Raw genomic sequence first — 12143 nt, forward strand, 5'->3', positions numbered from 1 at the left:
TCATCCGTTGTTATATCATTATACAGGGTGGCCCAAAAGTAGGTTTACAGTTGTTCAACTATCTCTTTCGCATTCATATATCAACAGTTTAGATCTTAATTATAAAAATATATGAAACTATTATTCTATGCTAATTTAATTAATTTTCTCAAGCTCCCTTTTCAGTTTGTAAGATAGAAATTTAAATGAATTAAATTGTTTTAAAAGAAATTTAAAGTGCCTACGTGATAGCTGTAAAGCTACATTTAGATCACCTTGTACAAGTAGCACGGATAATAGAGAGATGAATGAAGCAAACTTTTTAACCTTATGCTCTTATCTTTGTCTCCTCATCTCCCCAAAGAAGCTTGTAGGAGCACTACTTCCCTTTGGCGGAACACTTATCCGTCTATGTGTGATTTGGTTGGTGTAGCCAACCACTATACCTCGCGCTGCCTATCACAAAGTCGCGGGAAAAATTTTGTCAGTTCCAGTCAGGCCTCCAAGAGAGTAAGACGTGGTGTCACGTCACTGTCGGAGCTCAACTCCACCACGTGAACAACACTCTAGAACTAAATAACTATTTATGAACTGTTCGAACATTTATCCTGTTCACATTTTACAATATACAGTAACAGTCAACGTTACATATTTGATATGCTGCATACACCTTTTTCTGGATTTGTGATCCTATAACGAGTAGCTCGCACTTTTCTTCTGTTCAGTTAGGACACTGCTATACTGTATCTCTGAATGCTATACTCTGTATGCTGGCAAGAAAAACTAAACTTCATGCAATCATTATTTCCTCTTATAATAATTTATTATTGTTCTGTTAAGCCTTCTGAACGTTGTCTATTATTTCATTACACGATATTATACTACCGCTGTTATAAAAAGTCAGATGTTATTTTAGTGCCTCTTCACTAAAAATTAGTGACCCCGAGCTAAAGAATTACAGTTTTCGCTAGCATCTCAACTAAAAATCGATGGACCGACGTCAGAATATTTTCTCTTGTTCAAGTGAACCTGAGCATGAGCAGTAGATGTGCGCGCCAAATGCCGTGGGTTCTCTATTAAACCCGCTTGTACTGGATTTTCCACGTGCGGTGACTTCGTGATTTTTATAACACTTCGATGAAAGACTTATTCTTCTTTTCTCACCACTTCGGTGTATATTCATCTCCAGGCAAACGAAACCTTTAATTTTTTTATGTACGAGGACATTATTTCTTCCTGACCTTCTTCGATAGATCCGGTGTTCCTAGCTGCTTTCTCTGATTTTCTTATTCAAGTGTTGTACTGTCCTTCTATCATGTGTAGCAACTCCTTGCCAAAGGTTATTGGCAACGTTCGTGTATGGTTCGCCCAGATGGAGCCGCATTTTGCGGCTAATAACACCCTCGGAGACACGATAGCTCTATATGTTATTCTGTGCAATCCTAGCTCCTTTGACGTCAACAGTTAAGGATTTTATTACCAGCCCGACAGCAGATGCCACTTATTCCAGTGTTAAGACAAAGATCTTGTGACAGACTTCTTTATCTGCAGAGCAGAAATTTCGCACGTTAGTGAACGATGAACACCTTGGGGGTCGTACGCCTTCACAGTTATTAAGACGAATGAAGGAACTAGCTGAAAATGCACCGGCAGAACGTGTAATGATCAAAGAACATTTTTTTTCTCCAGGCTGCCACCTAATGTTCAGACTATTTTGGTGCCTATGACGGAAACCAGTTTGGCAGATCAGCTAGCTACTGCAGACAAAATCATGGATTATACTGGCAACACTGCCACATGTACTTCGTTGGGGCCACCTGCAAACTCTGCGTCTTCCTTTCGTCAAGTGGCTACGTTGAAGTCAATATTGGATCTTACTAGAGAAGTACAACCCTTACGTGTCTCATGCACTCAGTTTCCGCGACGCCGGTAATGAAATTATAGGAAAGTTGGTTATACATCATTAGATGTATACCTGACTTTCCTATATAAAATTAATGAATATATAACGGAACGCTGAACTCCAGACTATCAACTTAAACAACATTTATTCAGGTGGTAAATATATACATCTTTAGTTCTTGTTGTTACAGCTTCTGTTGTGTGTGAGCATAGTTGTTGGGACGTGGGTATGTAGTTGCAAGCGAGCTGTCGAGCGTAAGTCCGAAAGATGGAGGGAGACAGCTAAACACGTAAAGAGACTGTCTCCAGGTTGGAGTATTAGAGACACTCTTGACATGTCCGTGCTCATGGTCGGCCGACCGTAAAAGAGATAGAATTAAGCGGGAACGCTTGCTTGTTTAATTCCAGGCATGCGTGAGACTACGCATGCGCACGGCGTTACTACAAAATCATTCGTTTTCGCCACGTCATCGCTCTCCTTCGTATTCATTATCCTTTTGTTGGTATCACAGACATTTCGGTATTTTCGCACGTCATTGTAAACAGCTTTGTTCTTTTTCTTAGCAGGGAAACTTCTCGCTGGGGAACTGAACACGTCAGCACACACTCATAATCGTGCATTCTTTGTTACGAATTCGTCTTCACGTGCACGCTCTTTGATCGATACTGGGGCGGCTTGCAATATTTGGTTCTTGAAGCTTCTTAAGGACAGACCCCCGCTTTCACCAGTTTCTCTGCAAGCTGTCAATCATTTACAATATACAGTAACAGTAAGTGTTACATATTTAGTATGCTGCATACACCTTTTTCTGGATTTGTGACCCTGTGACGAGTAGGTCGCACTTCTGTTCACTTAGGACACTGTTATACCATATCTCTGAATGCTATACACTGTATGCTGGCAAGCAAACTTTGACTTCATGCTATCATCACTTCTTATAATAAATTATTATTGTTCTGTTAAGCCTTCTGAACGTTGTCTATTATTTCTTTACAAAGTATTACACTACCGTTGATATAAAAAGTCAGATGTTATTTTAGTGCTTCTCCACTAAAAGCATAATCGGGGGTTGAATGCATGTTACAATATTGAGTCTATCCTAGATATTTACAACTGCTGGGTCTGATATATATTTTTGTGCTTTTGTTGATGTTGTTCTAATGCTCCGATTATTTCTGGTTCTGTTTTATTTCCGTAAGCTACATCCTTCTTACTTCCTGTTTCAAACTTTTACTCTTTGATAGACTTTTGAATTTCTTTTCACATGGCGTTTTTGTAAGAAAGAATCAGAGTAAATAAGTTTTTATCTTACCGTATTTGATTATTATATCTGAAAAGCTTGCTTTAATCTACTTGTTAGAATAGTTAGCGAGGTCAGTACAATATACTAATTTTTGTATATGTTTATATAATCTTGTTTCACTTATATCATGATGTCGTTATATTGTCAAATGGATATAGTTGCCTATCCAGTCATCAGCGTGGATATATATTGTTTCTGAAAGGACGGGTGGCTAGAAACGATTTAATCAATTCTTTCTTTGAGTTGATAGTGCAGTCTGCAATTGATGTTATTAACCTTTTATTTCATGATTTTATTTTTGTAGTTATTCTTCTGGTGTGTGTGTGTGGGTGTGTGTGTGTGTGTGGGGGGGGGGGACAGACATTAATCCAGTGCTGCTAAAATCAGATCTCCCGTTTCTGTTTTTAGTTCAGAGCTTTTGTGGTTAGCTTTCACGCTGATTTACTTCCTCTCTGTCGAGTCTTGCAGGATATTGGTCATGGAGTGTCTTTTTTTTTCTCCATTATTTTCTTTAATGTATGTTGGCGTTTCATTTTGGTCTCGTTAATTTTTTTAAAAGTCTTTTTCTATTATTTTGTCCTTGCTTAAACATTTTCTTTCCTCATAATTATATACTGGCTTATACTTTATTTTCTCCTTATATAAAGAAAAGCTCTCTGTCCCCTTATGCACTAAACAGTTCTTTTTTGCTTGCTTCTTTGAATATTGTAGACTTATTGTTATTACTTTGTAATAGATCATATTTGTATCATCTCCGTTTCTCTTTGTGAAAGCGGTAATTATAGCATAGCTTTAGAAGAGTATTTTGTATGTCGTAAATAATTTTCTGGTTTTCTTATCTAAGTTCTTCAGTTCATTTAACTTCCAAATTATTGAAAACAGTCAATATTTATGACTAGCCGACGTACCTGGTTATTCCCGGGAGAGCGGAGCTTATCCCTTGGTTCCGTTTTCTCATCATTGTTTCACTATTCCAATAACAATACAAAGTATGTAACCCTTAAAACGGATTTTGTTCATTTACAGAGAAAACCGAACTGTCTTACAAAGGATCTTGTTTTAGGAACTCCCAATAAGTTATGAATACTCAAATTGTGAAGTCAGTTATATAATATGAAATTAGTTACTCGATCGTAAGAATTCAAATGAAGTAGCCCCGAAAAGGGCTTTAATGCGTTCCCAGAGTATATAGAACTTAGAAGGAAATACTAATAAGGTATGTATACTAAAATCGTTAAGCATGTTACGTAGCAACAGACCAATCAGATATGAGATAATAACAATTCAAAGTAAATATCTCTGAAAAGGGCTTTTGTGCGTTCCCAGAGAATATTACCCTCAGCGGCGCTAGTGTTGGTATATTCGCGAATAAGTCACTAACCGAAATAAGTGGATCTATTGTTTAGGAAAATACTATTTACTTGTGTAAGGGTTGTACTGGATAAATTGCGAAAATAACTAACAGTTCAAATACTAAGAAATAAGCATACTCAATTTGATTTATACCAAATGATTTAGGAAAATGAATGGGTTATTTTTCTTGGCTGTTAAAATGAAATATATTAGATATATATAAGGATCCCTTCCAGGGGACCTATTATCGATTTTTTTTCAACGATCTGAGCATGCCATGAGGTTTCCAGACATGAGTTTTACTCACGTGTCAAGTTTCATGAAAATCGATAAAACGATGTAGGAGGAGTTAGCTAACAACTCCTCAAACACACCCAAAGACAGAATTTCCCACATATGTAGTAGATGTATCTATACTCATTGTGTTGTTTCTGATATTCTTTCTTTTACTTTTATCTTGTTTCAGGCATTAGACTGCGGCCATGCTGGGGCACCACCTTGAGGAATTTTAGTCGAATCTTAGTTCTTATTTTCTTTTTAAGCCTGATACTTACTCTAACAGTCTCTTATGCTGAATCGCTAAGTTACAGGGACGTAGGTACACCAACACCAGTTGTCAATCGGTAGTGGGACACACACACACACACACACACACACACATTTATATACAATAGGCACTTTTCGGTTTCCGTCTGCCAAACCCATTCACAAGGTTTTGATCGGCCCGTGGCTATAGTAGAAGACATTTGTCCAAGGTGCCACGTAGTGGGGATGAACCTGGAACCATGTGGTTGGGAAGTAAACTTCTTACCACACAGCCACACCTGCGCCTCCACGCAGCCGAGTTCAATTTTTGATATTAGATTGACTTCTGCTGTATTCTTCATTAATTCCGTCCCCGCTCATTCCTGTATGTTGTATTTTATCAATTCTGTATGCTCTTAATTTTTTTTTTGTGGCTGGTTATGTTCTAATTCTAATTCTTAGGTTCTCTAATAACTGGCGAGTTGACAGGATCGTTAGTGCGTCGGATAAAATGTTTAGCGGCAATTCTTCCTGCTCTTTACGTTCTGAATTCAAATACTGGCGAGATCAACATCATCTTTCATCCTTTTGGGGTCGATAAAACATATACCAGTTGAGCACTGGGGTCAATGTAATCAATCAGCCTCCCCCAAAATTTCACGCCTTGTGCCCGTAGTAGAAAGGATTCCCCTTCTCCTCCTCCTCCTCCACCACCTTTAATATTGTAAGAATAACATCCAGTACATGTACGAGGGGTGCTGAAAAGTTCTTGATTTTAAGGGTACTGCGAAAGGCCTGGCTGGAAGCCCAGCCTTCTGAGTTCTTTTACAGGGCTTAGAAAAACTGAAGGACCCCTGCAATAAGTGTTTGCCTCTGAGAGGGGGATAGGTTGAATAAAATCATAATTAACTGTTCCTCTTATATTTTACCCAAAGCCAGGCACTTTTCAGCACCCCCTCATAAGCTCTAACTCTATAATACCTGTAGACAGGGCATGGGAAGCCAGAGAGTGTGGCATGTAGTCTCATGTAAGCCTTCATCAATTAGTTAATGTATTCTTCTGGTGGTTTCTGATGGGAAGGCTTTGATCCTGTGCCACAATAAAGAACATTTCAGTTTTCAGCTTGAATCTTCCGCTTTCCAGCATATAAATCATATATAACAAAATAAATGCTATAGAGGATATACTAATTATTTTGTGCTTTTCTCAAATAAAATGCATAATTAATTAATGATTGTGTATAGTTCTCTAAGGAAAATGGAAGTCTATCACTGTAAAATTAAATAAACTCAAAATTTCTGTTCTCTGTATTCTTGTGATGTTGCCAGTCAGATGTCCTTCAGTGCCTTTCGAAGTGTACTGAAGTGATAACGTCATTAATTCGATTGGGAGTTTTGTTGCTTGGAGTGGCTCGAAAGATGACCTTGCTTTCTGTTAGTTTAGTTGCTGACTGACTTTCTTTCTTTTTGTCTTTGATATTTCATCGATTCCTGTTGTTGACCAGTCACAACTTATCTTTCATCTTTTACTTGTTTCAGACACCTGACTACGGCTATGCTGGGGCACCGCCTCGAGGAATTTTTAGTCGAACGAATCAACCCCAGAACTTATTTTTTAAAAGCCTAGTACTTTTTCTATCAATCTTCTTTTGCCGAGCCGCTAAGTTACGGGAACGTAAACACACCAACATCGGTTGCGACTAGGCAATGGGTCGTATGCAATGTTTTGAGTGGCACGGACGCTTCAAACGCGAAAGAACGTCCCTGGAAAACGATGAACGACCTGGAAGACCTGTCACGAGCGTCAATACCGGAAATGCGGAGAAAATTCCTCAGCTTGTGCATGAGGATCGTTGGTGGACAATCAGCGACATTGCTGATGTTGTCGGTCTGTCGTGTGAATCCGTACAGTCAATCTTAACGTCCGAATTGAACATGTGGTGTGTCTCTGCCAAGTTGTCCCCCGCCTGCTGACCACTTAGCAAAAAGAACATCGCGTCGATGTCTGTCAAAATCTCCATCAACGTGCCGCTGATGATCCATCCTTCATGTCGAGGACCATCACTGGTGACGAGAGTTGGATCTACAGGTACGATCCTCAGACGAAGCAGGCATCACAATGGAAGAACACTTCATCTCCACGACCAAAGAAGGCACGACAGAGCGGCAGCCAAATCAAGAGCATGCTCATTGATTTTCTCGGCATCCACGATGTTGTGCATCGAGAATTCGCCTTCCAGAGCCAAACCGTCAATCGAGAGTTCCACTGTGACATTTTGAAGCGTTTGAGTGGGGACATTGAGTGAAAGGGACCAGATCTGTGGAACACAAAGAATTGGATTCTTCACGACGACAATGCCTCTGTCACCGAGTTCTTCTCACTCATGAGTTTCTCGCCAAAAACAGCATGGTATCGCTTCTATACTCGCCCTAGTTGCAAGATTTAGCACCTGCGGACTTTCATCTCTTCCCCAAAATGAAAATGCAGCTCAAAGGTCACCGTTTTAACACTGTTGTCGAGATCTAGAGAAAATCGCAGAATGTCCTCGACTCGCTGGCGGAAAACGACTTATAGGCTGGATTCCAAAAATGGCAGGAACGTTAAGACCAGCGTATTGTTGTCCAAGGTGACTATTTCGAAGGAGATGGTGTTAAAATTGAGGTAAATTATTATTACTTTTGTTTTAATAAGCATAACTGGTCTGGGAACGTTTGGATACCACCGCGTATATATACGACAGGCTTCTTTCAGTTTACGTCTACGAAATCCACTCACACGGCTTTGGTCGACTTGAGGCTATAGTAGAAGACACTTGCCCAAGGTGTCACGCAATGGGACTGACCCGGAACCATGTGGTTGAGAAGAAAGCTTCTTTATTTCATTTTAATTGGCCATTAAGGCCTTACAAAGAGGGGACAGACAATGACAGACAAACGTAAAGAAGCTGCGGGCTGGACACGGACATTAATGAGATGAGGGTGATAACATAAAAAAATGAAAAATGGGAGGGGCACCGGCGCCCACGGACCGATAACCCCTCGAATACATTGTTCAAGCTCAATATTTATAATCATCAATGCCTTTCAAGTAGGCCCTCCGCTGCACGCAGGCAGCTATCCATATTCATCTCAGCCTCCGTGCTGATGCACACATATGAGCGGCCGCCACAATCGGCCTCCACCCTAGCACGGACGCTGTTGGCTACCACTGCTGCGGCCACCTGCTGGGGCCACCTGCTGGGGCCACCTCGAACTGCTCTCGCAGGCCGATACGAACCTCTCTATATATTCAAAGTTTAAACGTTCTTCCACCTCTGCACCTCTGAGGTACAGGAGGAGACACTCTTCCTCAGGGGGAGGGATCTCACCTTGTCCCGCCAGCGGCACGACTCCCGCTGATAGGACCTCCCTCTCCGATGGTACATTTCCCTCCGGAGGGGTGACTGGTTCGGTCGGCGGCACATAAACGTCCGCCGGCCGCTTCCCACCTCTCTTTCTTTTCTTCTTCCTTTTAGAGGTTTCGGGGGTTGGGGCCTCCTTCGGCATACCCGAGGAGATCTTTACCTCCCCCTCAACATCCGTTTCAACTGGTGAGCAACCATTGTTACTCACCTTTCTTTTTCTTTTCGTGGAGGCACCTGCCTCCACGACTTTCTCCGTCTCCCCTTCCAATGGGGGGGGGGGAGCAGCGGGCACTTTATCCTGCTCCAGGGCCTTATTACGGCCCTAGGGGCAGTTCTTTTTGATGTGGCCAGCTTCCAAGCACTCATGGCACCTCGGTTGCCGACCCTCAATATTAACGGGGTACTTTGCCCCGGCCAACTTTAAAAAATCCGGAAAGCACATGTCTCCTACAGCCACTGGGGACCACAAGGTCAATGTCGCCTTGGCGCCCTGCCAGTTGACTGCAGGTGACATGTGCACATAAAGGAGCCTGGGTCCACTGTCCCCCAAGCCCTGCCGAATGGTATCAGCGATCCACTCGGCCTTGTAACTTGGGGGTAGTCCATGCACCCAGGCTCTAATTATTCTTTTTCCGCAGTAAGAGGGGAGGAACAAAATTTCCTCCCCCTGCAGAGTCTGGCTTGCCGCATTAGCGGCTTCCTCAGGGGAGTCAAACAACAACCACACCGTTGCATATTTGACCCCTCTGGAGATGTAATATTTCCTTGTTGGCAAACAAATTGCCAACTCTTTTTCGATTACCTCTTTGTTGAAGAGGGTAATGGTATTGCGTGACCTACAATAGGTCCGCATGACCACCGTCCTCCTCTCCATTTCTTTTAACCACTGCTTGGGTGGGCACAGTTCCCACTCCAAGACAGAGTTATTCTTTGCCATGTCCGAAAAGTTCAACAACACAATAGTCCCCCCCCAAAAAAACAGGATAAAAGAGAAGAAAAAATAAAAGAAAAAGAACCAAAATTAGAAGAAAAGAAAAAGAAAGGAAAAAAGAAACAAAGAAACAAATAAAAAAGTTCACACAGGGAATCCTAATTTCTGCAAAAGTCTTCTTCACCAGATAATCCAGCAGAGTTCTCTTCTTGGTAAATCCACAAGGCAAATTCACACTCACAAAAAATGTTCTGGAGAAAAAACGCCACACAAAATTTGACAAACGTTCCAAAAACAAAAAAAAATTCAGTCCGTCGCTGCGGCGGCACACCCACCAACACCGGCGTACGAGAAACACAATTTTTGCTCACTAAATGAGTAACAACTTAAAGCCGCCGAAACAAACGGAACTGCCCCAGAGCTATACGAAATTTACTGAAAAAAATTGAGACACAATAAATTACACACAGCTCAAAAACCAATTCCACCTACCTCGGTCGACTTTACAAATTTTCAATCTCTGGACGGCGTTAACACACGTCCACAATGTTCAATAGCAAGAAAGACTAACTCTCCAATACCGGAAGCAAGCTTCTTACTACACTGCCACACCTGTGACTGTATTAACTTTTAGCGTAAAAATATTTTGAATTGAACTCTGAAATCTTTTATCGTTGACCCACAAAACAGATAACGGGAATTTTTTTTTACTTAAAGAAGATACATCATTGCCAAGCTGAGTTAATGCGACACCTCAAAATTTCATAATCTATTCTTTCTCACTATAGTTTATCTGACACTCACGAACACAGATACACACACAAACACGCATGCGTATTAATGAAAAGGAAAAATTTTCACTTGATTCAGTCAAGATGTTTCTAATACGACATTTTAACAATGAACTTTATGAACTCTGTTGACACATATATATTATCTTGTATTTAGTTTTGTCAAACACTTTCCCAATATTATTTCGAACAAACTTCTTCGAATGAACAATTCTATCTACCAAATCAAGTTTATTTGCCATTTTGAAATTTTTTCTTTAAATCAAATTTATCCTTTAATAATCTTTAGTAATTTGTTATATAAATATATATAATGCCAACGGAGGTGCCCCAGCATGATCGCAGCTTTAAAGCTGAAACAATTTAAAGAATTAAAGAATGGTTTCAAATTTTGGCTCAAGGCCAGCAATTTCAGGGAATGTGGGTAAGTCGATTACAGTAATCCCTCGACTATCGCAGGTGTTACGTTCCAAAACCCCCGCGATAGGTGAAAATCCGCGAAGTAGAAACAGCACTGTACTGTATATTTTTTAAAATTATTTTTATAACTTGTTTATATTCATTTTATTATTTTTATATATTTAAGCTTATATAAACTCCCCCCACACTCTTAGGAGTACCCGTGTCTTCTCTTTTTTTTTTGCGGGTGAGAAACATAGTGATGGACAACTGCTGGCGCTGCCTTTTCTTCTATGTAAGGAGGTTTTTATAAATTTCCTCGACTTCGTCGATTGCATTTCTAAACTGCAACGCACGAATCATCTGGGGGTCCAATCTTCCGCCATTCTCTGAAGTTCTTTTGCTGTTCTTGCTGGGTTGAGAGACATTCTAGTGATAGGTTTGACTTCTTCTTTCCCTGGATCCTCTTGTTCTTCCTCAGTTGCTGACTTCGTTATCTCTGTCTGATCTTCATCCGTTAACGAATCTGAGTGGGCCTCAATCAGGTTATTAACGCCCTCGGTAGTCATATAGGTGAAGCCATCTCCCTTAGCAATTTTGCCAGCTTCACTGTCTTATCTACTTCAGAGTGGTGGATTTCGCCAGGAGAGAATCCTTTATAGTTGTGGACCACTTCTGGCCCTAATTTCTTCCAGGTGGCATTCAAAGTTTCTTTCTTCATCTCCTTTATAGCCTTCTGAATATTTTGGATACACGTTGCAATGGTGTATTAGGATAACTTTTTTGATTTGGTTGAATCTTGGTTGTTTTATTTTTTGGTCAGTTATTTTTAGCTTTTGACAGAAAAAAGTCATTCCAAAATTGTTTTTTAACGTAAGCGTGCCCAAACAACTCGAATGCTTACACAGAGCAGGTTTTACAGCCACATCATCCAAACCGACAGGGTGAAACCGAGCTTAGCTGCTAGTTGTGTTTATAAAATTTGCTTTGCTTTACTCTTTTTCCTGCTGCAGAAAGATATGTTTGTGTTCATAGTCACAAAAATCATTTAAATCGATTTTATATTTTCGGATTTTATCTAATTTATCTTTTCTTCTCCAATTTATTTTTTTCCAAAGGAGTCTGATTTGTATAATAATCTATGAAGTTGGATTCTAAAATAACTCATCAATTTTAGGTGTATTACTAACGAAATCTGAATGATCTTTTTTAAAGTAATGTATTCTTCATTTGATATTATTGCCTCTATTTTATCAATTATGCACTCTTTTAAATTTTGTCATAGCAGTGATTTAAGCCTTTAATTTCTTCATCAAATTCTATGCATTTGAAAACATCACTTTGTGTTAATTATTAATTTTATTTTCAGGCTAACCAAAGTTAGTTTTGAATTGTATAAAATATCAATTGAACCTTTGATGATTTTTATCTGCTTTTGTGAAACTCAATTGTCGTTCTCGTGGAATATTTGCTAATAATACAAGTTAATCCAAGTTGTCGATCGTAAATACCAGGTCTCTTATAAAAGACTTTATTTTCCGATTTTTTTTCCATG

At 40.0% G+C, this 12143-nt stretch overlaps 1 long non-coding RNA gene across 1 annotated transcript; it reads left to right on the forward strand.

The window, feature by feature from the left end:
• Positions 1-2072: 2072 nt before the first annotated feature.
• Positions 2073-11081, forward strand: LOC149137656 (uncharacterized). The gene is made up of 2 exons (XR_016242601.1): positions 2073-2651; positions 6603-11081. It is a non-coding gene; the product is annotated as an uncharacterized LOC149137656 (long non-coding RNA).
• Positions 11082-12143: the final 1062 nt, after the last annotated feature.

Source organism: Octopus bimaculoides, chromosome 1 (genome assembly GCF_046866305.1).
Source record: "Octopus bimaculoides isolate indiv1 chromosome 1, ASM4686630v1, whole genome shotgun sequence".
Taxonomy (NCBI): Eukaryota; Metazoa; Mollusca; class Cephalopoda; order Octopoda; family Octopodidae; genus Octopus; species Octopus bimaculoides.